At 39.4% G+C, this 12,322-nt stretch overlaps 1 long non-coding RNA gene across 1 annotated transcript; it reads right to left on the minus strand.

Annotated features, from left to right (window-relative positions):
* Nucleotides 1-8,433: 8,433 nt before the first annotated feature.
* LOC111270191 (uncharacterized) lies at nt 8,434-11,834 on the minus strand. The gene is made up of 2 exons (XR_002686198.1): nt 11,762-11,834; nt 8,434-9,201 (listed from the first exon to the last, which is right to left on the minus strand). It is a non-coding gene; the product is annotated as an uncharacterized LOC111270191 (long non-coding RNA).
* Between the last annotated feature and the right edge of the window lie 488 nt (nt 11,835-12,322).

Here is a 12,322-nt window from a genome sequence, read left to right on the forward strand (position 1 = left end):
ATATTAGGTGCCTCGTCTCACGACATACACGCATGCATTTCAGTAAAGTATCTTAGTTAAAAATCGTTAGTGTAGAAGAACATTTAACCTAAGGGTCACTTATGATGCTTAAGGCTTTACAGGATTGAAATAAAAAAAAAAACTTTTGTGTAGGTTCTCGAATTTGAAGACCGGCCATGCAATGACATTATCAGATAGCTATACATCGTAATAGTCAAGTTAACTCAAGTTAATTTTTCGGTTACGCCCCGTTTGCTTCTGAGGTAAGTAACTGAAACAACTCTTATATCGAACGAGTGCAGTCGTATGCTTCACACATTACGCATCTATCTCGTGTACTGTTGTTTTACTATATTAGGTGCGTTAGTCATTATAATACCTGCTAGTAGGTCAGAAATATAGTTCTATCTTATCCCAAATTCACAAGGGCTATATATACATATATATGAATAATTCAAGGTCACGTAATTATAGATAACTAGGGCAATGTAATACGCAAGGCGCAATCACTCTGACAGGAGATAGATCTTCAAAATAAATCAGTTATGTAATTAGTGCAATGAAATGCCAAGCCCAGAGTCATCTTGTGTTGAGCCTGCATACAGCTTCTATCCCGCACGTTTGCATACAAATCCAGTAGAGATAGGCCTTAGAACTATGCAAGCTCATAAATTACGCACATTTAATGATGAAACATTGGTCTAAATGTACATATTCGTATAGACCGCGCATCTCCTAGCTCTACCTGTCGTCTCGTCTCCTAAAATATGCTATTCATAAGGTCCAGATACTAACATATGTAGCAATTTTTTTAAAGAAACATACAGCCAAACGGTGTTCATTTGCCGGCTTTGCCCTTGTCCTGAACTTACAGCCGACGGGATCAGCTAACTATGTATATAAGGCAGACAACTTACAGCCGGATGATGATAATGATCAGACTGTTCGTTACCATAATTATTGTGCAAATCACCAAAAATTAGAGCACCTGCTGCCATTTCTACTGTTGACAATTTTATCGCCTGGATGCATTATAAATAATCATAGTCTGAATAGTATATAGCTGCTGGCGCTACTATCGCTATTAGCAATAAAATGAAAATAATAACTGGCACTGCCAGTAGCAGACGAACAAAGATCGCAGTGACCGTGGTCGTACTGCAGTAACTACGAATTGTAGTAGCACCACCACGAGTAATGACAACAATGCTAATTGTAGCCATAGTCGTCCGCGTTACTGAGTTAAGATAATATCAGCTCCGCGCGCTACTACCAACGATCACCACTACAGCCCTATAATATTCAGCCGAGCGCCGACGAGCCAAGCGGACGAACTGGGGTGAGACTGCGTAAATTTGCAATTACCGCCGGTAGTTGGCGCTACTGCTGAATCAATTAACTGCAGTGTGGCACTATTAGAGGGTAGCACGGCATCACTGTAGGTGGCAACGATGCTGCTGGTACATAGTTCTGCTATTCAAGGGTTTACAGCGACCATTCCGCCCTTCATTGCCATCGTCCCCTTCTACCTCCTCCACCCTCGTTAGCAAAGCGACGTCATCGGGTCGTTTGCGTCGCTGTCGCCGTTCGGACGCGTAATGGCCCGCGACGAACGACTGGGGGCCGAGGCCGCCGCCATCATCGTCATCATCAGCTGCAGGGGCAATATTATCACCACGAAGATCAGCACGATCGAACAGCAACAACGGCTGCATTAAGATAATGAAACAGCATCTTCGTCAATTTAACCCACCACGCCATCATCAAGCACCAATATGGCCATCAGCAACAACCTCGTCTGTATCGTTGCCGATACCAACGTTATTTTAATCACAGTCAGCGCCGTGAAAGTGATACAACAGTAAAGTTGTAACAGCGGCGACTCTTCTCTATTCCCTCTCGGTGGCAGCGGTGAATGATAACAACCGCGGTAATCCTAACAGAATCGTATTACGATTATATACATTAGCCCTGCTGCTTCTGTTGTTGTTAACGTTGCTCCTATTATCGATTCTACGTTTGCTGGCTCACGCATAAACCCCTACAATAGTGTTCCATAGTCACGTAACCACGTCATGTATGTGTATGTACTGCGCATAGGAGCAGTTGCCGGTAACCCTTTTTGTCGATCTGAATCATATGTACACACATTAGTTTTTCTAGAGTTCCTTGGTGTCTTCAGCCAGCAGACAGGATATATGGAGAGAATTTGCGATCTAAGCAATGCAAAAATTGGCTAAAAGGAAGGCCAACATAGGCAAGCATAGGGTTTTTAGCGAAAAGAGGTCCAACTTCTGCTACAAATTTAGCCGAGGTTAGGAACACTTGAAAATTGCGTACGAAGGCTTTACAGATAATTTGTATTCTTTTCTAATTAATAGAGCGATAGAGCGAGTTCAACAGCTGCAACCCTGAGGCGCTGCTAGCAAGACCAGGAGTACAACTGATCCTCATATAAGTAATTGTCATACGCACATATATTTTAGAGAACATATATTATTGTATCATATATGTCATTGATCGACCAGTTCATCGCTGGATACGGGGGTCTTCAACTGAACATGGGTGTCTTTTGTGCCATTGCTTGCACTGGTGTCGTTATCGGTACTTTCCGCCGGTGCAGGTAAAAATTGCGGCGGGTTATTTGCTACTATACGTGCTGGAGGATGTTCTGGATGGATGATTCTTTAGCTTTTCTCATAACCTTCACTAAGGAATGAACTAACGCAACTGGCTATATTTTGTTTGAGTATAAATGTGCCATTAGCCTCCCGAAACATGGCTGTCGGTGTAAGGTATTTTTTCGTCACGAACGTAATGCTCAAATATTTTTCACACAGCGACAACCTTGTCAGGAACGTCACCAGTGGCAATTCGATGAAAAGTTGAGACCGGTTCAGCGGCGCCATTGACTTAGCGTCCCTAGACTGGCCATAAATCTCACTATAACTGCTTGAGGAAAAATTCTGCAACGCATCGCATACCTGATGACCAAAAACTATTCTGGGTCGAAGCAAAGCACGTACTTTTTTGCTTCATGAAGTAGGCCATAAAGATAGGCACTGTTTGAAATTATAACACAAAAACGAGAGTTGCGAAACCTAGCTTAAGCATGAAGTTCAGGGCCGCTCGTAACTCCAGCAAAAAAAGAAAATAATTTTCCGTACATTCAAGAGATTTCAGATAAAATGGATTAGGTTTAGGTAAGACGGAAACCCTTCAATTCAGTCGTACGACTTGGCTTGCATCCAGCTGACTGAAGTATATATATATATATATATATATATAGTTCTTTATGGTATTTTTTCGTCTGTTAGTTCGGCTTGTTGAAATAGCTTTATACTGCAAAACCAATAACCGTGGAAAATCATTTTCACGTTTAAGTACACAAAAAGATTATGCTAAGGATTTTTGATACACATACATAAAGAACAATGAATACTACAGGCATACATTATCGCAAAAAATAAAATATCTAACGATATTGGAGTGGATCACGGTTTTTTTTTTATTTTTTTTTATATATGATGATACAAGCGTGTTTAGTCGGAATGGAGTTCGTGAGTATTATGAGATGGCAACGTACGGCACAGCCTCTGTATCGATTTGGCAGAGGCTGGTATATATACAATATAATTTAAATAATATATAATTTGGTGATCGCTCTACACAGTACGGTACTGTTGTGTTTCTGTATTTTGTTGTTGCAACATCGCATATGACATCAGACTAAAACTATCTTACTCAGTCCATCTATAACGGCCACCATTATCCTCAAGTTTTTGTTCTACGGTGATCAGGTTCAGCTTGGATTTCAGAATATAAAACGCTACCTATATCAAAGCTTTGATGATATTTTTATTCTAACTTCTTGTGATGCCAGTGATTTTGTTGTTACCTCTCTGCTGCAAATGGATAATGCGTGCAATTACGGGGCTTATCTAATGTTTTTCTTTTTTTTTTTTTATCTATAAAACATTTCCAGCCGTATAGTACTGAGGCAGCTTTTCATATGGTATTATTGAAGAAACGTTTTGACGTGGCCATGCGATCGAATAGGGGTCAGAGCGTGATGTTTCAGTAGGAAGCCCCACTTTTGAACTAATACAAAAGCATGAAAAGCTCTAAAACAATTGACTAACGGAGAAAAGGAAACGCAGATATAAATCTGCATTATTTCAAAGCGGATAAAAAAATCGCGTATCTATAATTTCACGTACTAAGATCGCATCGAAGGGCTACCATAGCCTTCTGAGCGAACATACAGGGACCCCATGATAGCTTAGTGGATAACATATTTGCCTATTAACGTTAAGCTTTGTTTCGTACTGGCAGCCAGCCGTCTATCCGACGGAATGCCTACCAGCGATACCGGACGTAGAGCTCGAAACACGCAGAGGCTGTTATTATGTCGTCATCTTGTTGAGCGTCAGAAGCAGAAATACACACAAATTATGTTTGTTGCTCGACCAAACTGACGTAGCAGTGTAAAAATAGAACCGTATATAGTACAAATTCTCACACAGGTTACACGCAATCCGACCGCTGAGGGTTAGGTGTTATTTGCTGGGTCCAGTGACGGCGCAGTGTTTGCGGTCTGGATGGACATAGTTACACTTCGTTTAGTGGCGAAAGGCAATCCGGCGTCTGAAGCTGCATTCAAGGGCAGCATTGAATGTACAACCAAAGATGTTTATTTTCAGCTTTATTCCATTAAGGAAAGACAGCAGGCAGCTTTACTTAAAGAAAACTCAAACGACGCGATAAATAATCACAGCGAATTTAAAGACGGTGAATATTGAAAAGCGTCTTGAAAGAAATGACATCTATTGGAAAGGTTCAAATTAGCAGAGTACCGCAGTGAACCTTCTACAAGTTGACAACTCAATTGTGCATTTTAAATGTCATCTATAGTAAGGACTTCGAAGAAAAGTCGTCTATTACAAAAGTAAAAAAAATACAGCCTTGTACTGGTTATTTCTCTACGGCAAAATTCTGGAACGGTTCCAGTGAAGACCGATTAACTATGACCAACATTGTTGGAATTATGTGCGGCTGCCGACGTGTAAAACGATCGATTGACTGAACCATCTCAAGGTATTTACGAAAACGTTCAGAGTTCTCGTTCAATACAGCCATAAATAATAACAACACTTATAGAAATTATGCTCATACTATATAAATAATTTCAGTATACTTTTTTTTTCTATGAATGTAGTACTTATCTGTGTTCTTGATTCTAATGCAACTAAAGTTTAAATGTGTCCAGTACCTTGATGGTGACTGATTTTCTGTTAGGTTCTTAGCGAAGTAATGTCTTCTTTGTCCGTGGTTTCTCTTTTTTCAGTTCTTCGTTTACTAATCATCAGTCGCTATATACCACTAGGGATGTCTGTTTGTTTTACAAGGCTGTTATTTTGTGTGAATCAATGCTTTTCTAGAGCTCGTGTTTGAAAATAAAAACTTCCCAACGGTACATAGTAATCGGCCTTCAACAAACAGTAGACAAAACAAGCAATAAACAGCAATGGTCATTATATAGCTGGAAATCTAATATCATCGGTTGCTCTAGCTGAAATGTACACAACAAACTAAAAATGAAAAACTATCTGTGAACGAACTCACACTTATTTTCTAACCCTCTATGTTTTGCTGTTTAGGAAGTTTGTTGAAGATACGTATCGTAAACTGTGGGTAGGATTGGCCGACAAATAATTTCCAATCATAGCATAGAATAGACCATTTTCGTGTTAGGCTAGAGATGACCAAAATTGTTTTCTTACAAGTTGTTTGCCATAGACGAACTTGTTTTTGCGTTTGGCAACTCAGATAGCAGTACGTAATAGCGCTTGCAGCGCTTAGCACTAATACGTTGGTACGACGATGACACGTATACCGTTTGTCCTTACAGTACCGATTATAAAATATATTTTCAACAAGATGTGTTATCTAGTCCCAGCATGAACACAACTGATCAAATTATGTTTTTCAGCCCAACATGAGCGTGGTCTAAGTTAATCGAGCATAGAACGTCATGACTGAGGAGAGGAAACAAACGTTTCGGTTCTAAACAATTGGTCGAAGAAGGGCCACAGAGAACGTTCCTGTTTGAGTTACAACAAAGTGGGCAAATATAACAGACTTGTTGTTTGCTTCAGAGGTTGGTATTAAAAATGAATAATTGATACGGAAGAGACTTTTAGTCAAGGGCTGTTCCGTCAGCTAACGCAGGCCGTCACTAATACTAAATACTTCCTAAAGTACCTTCAAGCCGAGTAACTAGTGAGTCACATACTGGCTAAGCTAACGTATGCGACAATACGTTTAATATACTAAAGCACTCTCCGTATTAAGAGGCTGCCGTTGAGAATGACGTCAAACGCATATTTAAGGCCAACTCCATGATGCAATGGCCGCTTAACGACGAAGAGAATAGGATAGCTGTCTTCTAGTACGTGATGAACGTTCTAAAGGCATTCAAAGACTAGCAAGCGGGAAGAAAACATTAGTAGAGATTGAAAGCTCCATACGGAATGCGATGACCGGAAATGTATATTTTATGGCGCCCAATTTAAAAAAATGAGTCGCAAGCTTAACGATGCAGAAACAAGAAAATATCATCATCTGTGAAGGTCAGTTAGGATGCTGCAGAAATACAGCAAGCATTTCTAAAAGTCATGCAAACATGTTCGGAGAACACGGTGCTTTTACCATATTTGCGAGATTTTTTTTTAAAAAAAGGCTTCATCTTGAAATTTCATAGCTTTACTAGAGTTATGTCTAATTTTTTTTAATCGATCACCTTGTTGTGCATTATAAAGAAATGAATGACGAACGTTTCTGCTGGTTCTACAACAAATCTATTATTTTCAAACTATGAGCATTTCCGTAAGTATATATGTATACCCTTTATCTTAAGAATTATTTTGCTATATTTTCGAAATTAGGCAAGTTCGCCATACAAACAGCTCGTGTACTAAACATGACAAGCAGCCTTCCGTCCATGTTAGACAAAGTGAATTAGTCTACGATCATTCCACGCAATTATACAACTATTTATTTGATGGGGCCACTGCCTACAGGATGATCAAGGAGACTTAAATTAATAAAATCTCAGACTATATCGGAAATATAAATCATTTATTACCCTTTGTTAGAACAGTCGTGTCCGAGGCTGAAGCCGTTATATAGCACAACCAATCGCTTTGTTTCGAACCTGTTTAAAACTCATCTGGAGTAAATGACGAATTGCCACCACGATTTGTCAACTCTAGTTATTCGTTCTAGAACAGTAAAACATTGACTTAAAGTAGGGTTCCTAGTAAAGTAGTCCGCAATACAAAAATGTAATTCTCTCAACCCAAATATGAACACTGACTTGGGTATGCAGCTCGTTGCCTTAGCTGGTACAAACCTTGATAACTATGAAAAGTGTTAGGTCTTAAAAATAAAGGGAAGTTCCGTTAAACACTCATTAAGTGTAACCTGATGAGAGTTTTTGTCGCTTTAGAGAGCTGCAAAATCCTGTAAACGGACAACATGCGTTACACGCAGGTTCTTCATACGGATAATCAAACACCACCCAAGATCGCTAACACGGAGAGTCAGACAGTGTCAAAAGTAATCTTCCAAATCTATTCGACGTTTCTAAGAGGCACCGATTCAGTATTTGGTTTTTAAGTTTGTCATCCATAGCTTGGATTATATCGTGCGCACAACGCACGTTTGCTGTCAGCCCCGAATTGTTGGGTGAACAGCAGGACAGCGAACGCCTTTTGTGTCCTGTACGCGGTCTAAGCCGACCATTTAATTCGAAGGAATTAATTACAACTAGAAAAACTGCCGCCACCGTTGTTTTCTTCCTAGATTTATATACCCTTACTATTTGTATTATAATATATTATATTTTCGCATAGAGAACTATCTATTGTATATTCATTGTCCAACATATTCGGATGTTAAACAGGACACTGTATAATCCTGGAGCTTAGGGTCAGTTGATAGTATTTAAAACATACATTTATATATAAGTAAATAATGGAAACACTGTTTTTTGCGGTTACTAATACAAATATATTAACGAGAAATTAGGTATATTCACTCATGGCTGCCACCATGTTTCTCATTCTCCGAGGCGGGTACACGTAGTTGTTGATAAGGGAGTTGGGCAAATTATGATGCACACCCAACGAGTGTATGGCCTAACACAGGGAGCGTCTAAGCACAACTGTACACCGTCTGGTTAGGATCAGGCATAATCGTAATAATTAGTTTAGGTAATAGCTGGATCCACAGACGTTCTGTGTGTACCTGTATAAGTAGCTCTAAGGCCAATGACAAGCCTAAGCGTTTCGTGCTGGAAATTCTTTTATCTATTATAAATATTCATGTTTTACGATAGTTTCGTTGAATCGTAAGGACTATTCCAAAGAAAAAAGAGTATTAATTCAATATATTTATTAGGAATATTGCACATCTGAGCTTCAGTTTTTTATTGTCATGATGTTGCATAGCTTTAAATGAACAACGCAAGTGTTCTACATATATATATATATATACCACGAACGTTATGGTTAATAACTTATAGAAGATCGACACCGGTACAGACACTTTATAAGGCTCCACTTGGAAAAAATAATTCAACTTTTTTTTCATTTTGTTTCTCTTCATGTATATATCATTTAAGCGCTGGCTCCACCTGATGTATAATTTGGGGCCTACATAAGCTGCTTCTGTACAATTCGCAACAACCTCTTTCTACAGTTTTTTTAAGCAGTTTCTTAAGGTGCTTTGAGTGCAGTGGTAGCGGTTGAAGATCCCGCCATCTGCAATGCCACACAAATAGAAGAATACACAACCAATTATGGTACCTCGGAGCAAATCGGACTCGTTGGGCCGGCGCGCTAGTTCTGTAATGTTCATGTGATAATAATTTAAATAAGACCTTTACTTATAGAGTTGATTATGTTTACCATAAGATAAATTCATCATCTGCCTCAGATATTTTATTAATCGAAGAGAGTCTGATTGTGCTACATGATTAGGAAAAACAAGGACGAATAATCCTAGCCAGGAATAACGAGATTCCGCGACGGCTCTGATAGGGCTCTCTAGCATTGCATCACCAGTCCTGAACAGTCGAACCCGAAAGACAGATAAGTTGACGTAATTTGAAAGGCGTCATCTTCAGCGTTTCTGCGGCTTTTCGAAAGAAAAAATTATATAATTTAAGGCGTTTGCTACACGAACTTACTTACATGCGATTTTTATTTATAAATACGATAAAAGCAGTGCTAATAACTATACTTCAAGTCAGGGTGCGCTTTTGCTTTCCATACGTGAAGACCATATATAATTTTGTGCAGAAACGAATATGGAAAGTTTGCTAATTTTTTTTTCGCAGATTGGTCCCGTATCCGTAGCCATTAGCGTTCCCTTGTCCCTAAAACTTTATCACTCTGGTGTATATGATAATCCGAAATGCAAAGCATGAAGTTACGCATATCGCTTTCGTTGTTAGCTACGGAATCGTGAACGATAAACGGGCTGCCTATGCCCTGTACGCGCAACACAAAGTACACAGGTACGTTGTACTTGTGCAGAAGTAACGTGGCACAAGTTTACATTGGCAAGTCGTTTCTAAAAATCAGGGTGCTCTAGCAACTTTAGAATATTGCAAATTCAAAGTCTTGTCATTTAAAGGTTTCACATTGTTTTGTTACTGCCAATACGACCCTCTTCTGTCATTCTTATTTATTTTACACGTAATTTTCACGGATTGAAGTATCTTATTGTACTCCGTAGATCTTAAATAGCAGTCCTGATCATAATCGTTCTGTATTTCTGCATTTTAGTCTAGTTAATGAAATAGTTAAATCCGGCTAATCTCTTGATCTATATACGTTTCGGGCGACGCTAAATGTCTTCATATTTTTTGTCGGATGGTATATAAAGTGAAAATGGCCTGGTATTGCTGAAGAGTAGGACAATATTTTTTTTTTTGCTAACAGGACTCGTGTTTTATCAAGCATTACTGAAATCTTATGTTAATATGAACTCGTGATCTGAAAGCGGTATTGATTGATTTTAGTCACCATTGATACAAGCAAGCAAAGCCAATGATGGGAAATTTCGGATACAGACTAGCCTTGCGTGGAAGCAGAGGGACCGAGCACTGATTGTAATGGAACACAATAATTTTTATTGCCTATAGTCTAAATAAGCATTGCAATAATACTGCCTGACGATGCTCAAGGTTTAATATGAGACTGATCTACGACAAAAGAGTATCTGCATCTGTTTCTCAAATCTGACCTGATTGCACTTCGTCTATATGAAATTTCTATAGAATTAATTATGTTAATGATGAACCAGATAACGCGATAAGTACGTAACAAGCATAAAATCATACCAGTAGCTGGTTTGCCATAAAATATAAGGAGGAGTAATAAAGGATATATGTGAGAATTATGCTTTTCAACCCTATACGGCGACATTCCCCAATTTCAGGGCTATCGGTTGGTGAGAACTTTGTGGAGAAAGAAAGATTACATTCCTATGGCGCGCATTAATGGCTTTGCCAATCAACTGACCTTGGTATTACCTATTCGATAACAACAAGCTGCCTTAACTCGTCAAAATAAGCACGGTTGATAAGATCAAGAACCAGCCAAGGAAAGTCGAAACACTAATTATATAGATTAAAAAGTGAATTAGGTTTAAGACCGAAAACAGTAAACCAAATAATTTCATTATGCAATTTAATGGTCCAATGTCAGTTTTGCCTATGTCGGGCATTTCTTACACACAGGGCTGGATCGGCCCTTTGTCCCTTTCTCAAATCCTTATATTGCTTGTGATTAATCAGCTTAACCCGTTCATAGAAATAATACTGACGATAAACGTATGATTTGTAATTTTAATAACACGAGTTTGCAAAGGCCGCTGTTCTTCTGTATTTTCGTTCTGTGTAGCATTTGGTACACCGCTAATGAGGAAAGTCACGTGAAGCATATGTAATATAAATGCTCTGAGTAAGTTAGCGGAATTTTCCGCTATTGTAGCAGAAGGAAGCAGGCGGACACACGAACGAATCCTCCTCATGCCGAAAAAAGCACATGCTTGTTGTATTGATCCCTAGAGTGCAACGAACGCGTGACATTCAACAAACTCAACTACACAGGTGCCCACGTTTGTCTATTTACATAATAATAACACGTCATACTTGAAACCTGTAATTATTCAGTATCGATTTTTCCTCAACAACACTTGCGTAGATTTTGCGTACATGAACGTTTGTAAACTGATTTAGTGTAGTACCCCTAAAAGATGTACGTCCCCACTCCCCCCGCCCCAGTGCACGCTATATGTCGCCAGTTCAAACAGGACAAACACGATCTCAAAAGAGCCTTGTATGCAGGTAAAGCTACCACTTTTGTCCCACAACAGTTTCTAGTTACTGCACATAGGACCGCATTCTATTAATTACGTATTACACAGTGTCAGCTACCTGCTGACTAACTCTCCATGAGACAATCAAAAAAAGGAGCAGACGACTGTATACAGCAGAAGTGCTATCCTCGTTATCCGTGAGTTGGTATTTCAAGCCAGCATAGGCTGGAATATGTTATTAGGTTATTAGACAGGACAAAACAACAAGAATCACAACTACAATGCTGCTAAGGAAGCTCGTATGAAGCGGGAAATGAATCAGCGCCGCAACAACGTAAACGTCATCAGCAATCGTCAGATTAATGCGTACCTGTGCGAGTTAAGTGGTATGATTCAAAATGAAAAGAAAGAGTGATCATCGACAGACGATGGGAACATAAAATTGGGCTAGCGTGATATGATAAAGGTTTTTGTTGTGAAGTAAGGGTGGGTTTTACCGCATCGGCGTGTTTACTCTGCTTCCGCTGCATAAGCGCGCGTATCTTATCGAAATGGCGGCGACGCTAGGAGCCACACGAAACTAACCGCCTATAGCAACAGCAGGGAGAAAGGGGGGCAAGTCGGTTTCATTATAGCAACGGCAATGAAAACGGAACGCGTTTATGTCACACAGCTTCATCAACGGTCGAACACATAGACGAACCAATATGCAACACAGCCAAAATAAGTTTATGAAATACTAGTTTTTAATAATAGCTCACAGATATTATAAGGGTATTACAGAGTGTACACATGAAGATATTTGGTGTACCGCATGCATAGCTCAAGTAGAATCACTTATTTGACGCTAATATCGCTGCTGAAAAATCGAATGGCGGCAGATCTACCGGCACACCTACACGAATACATATACTGTGCCTTTGGCAGAGAG

The sequence above is a fragment of the Varroa jacobsoni genome, unplaced genomic scaffold (assembly GCF_002532875.2).
Source record: "Varroa jacobsoni isolate VJ856 unplaced genomic scaffold, vjacob_1.0 scaffold_1454, whole genome shotgun sequence".
Classification (NCBI taxonomy): Eukaryota; Metazoa; Arthropoda; class Arachnida; order Mesostigmata; family Varroidae; genus Varroa; species Varroa jacobsoni.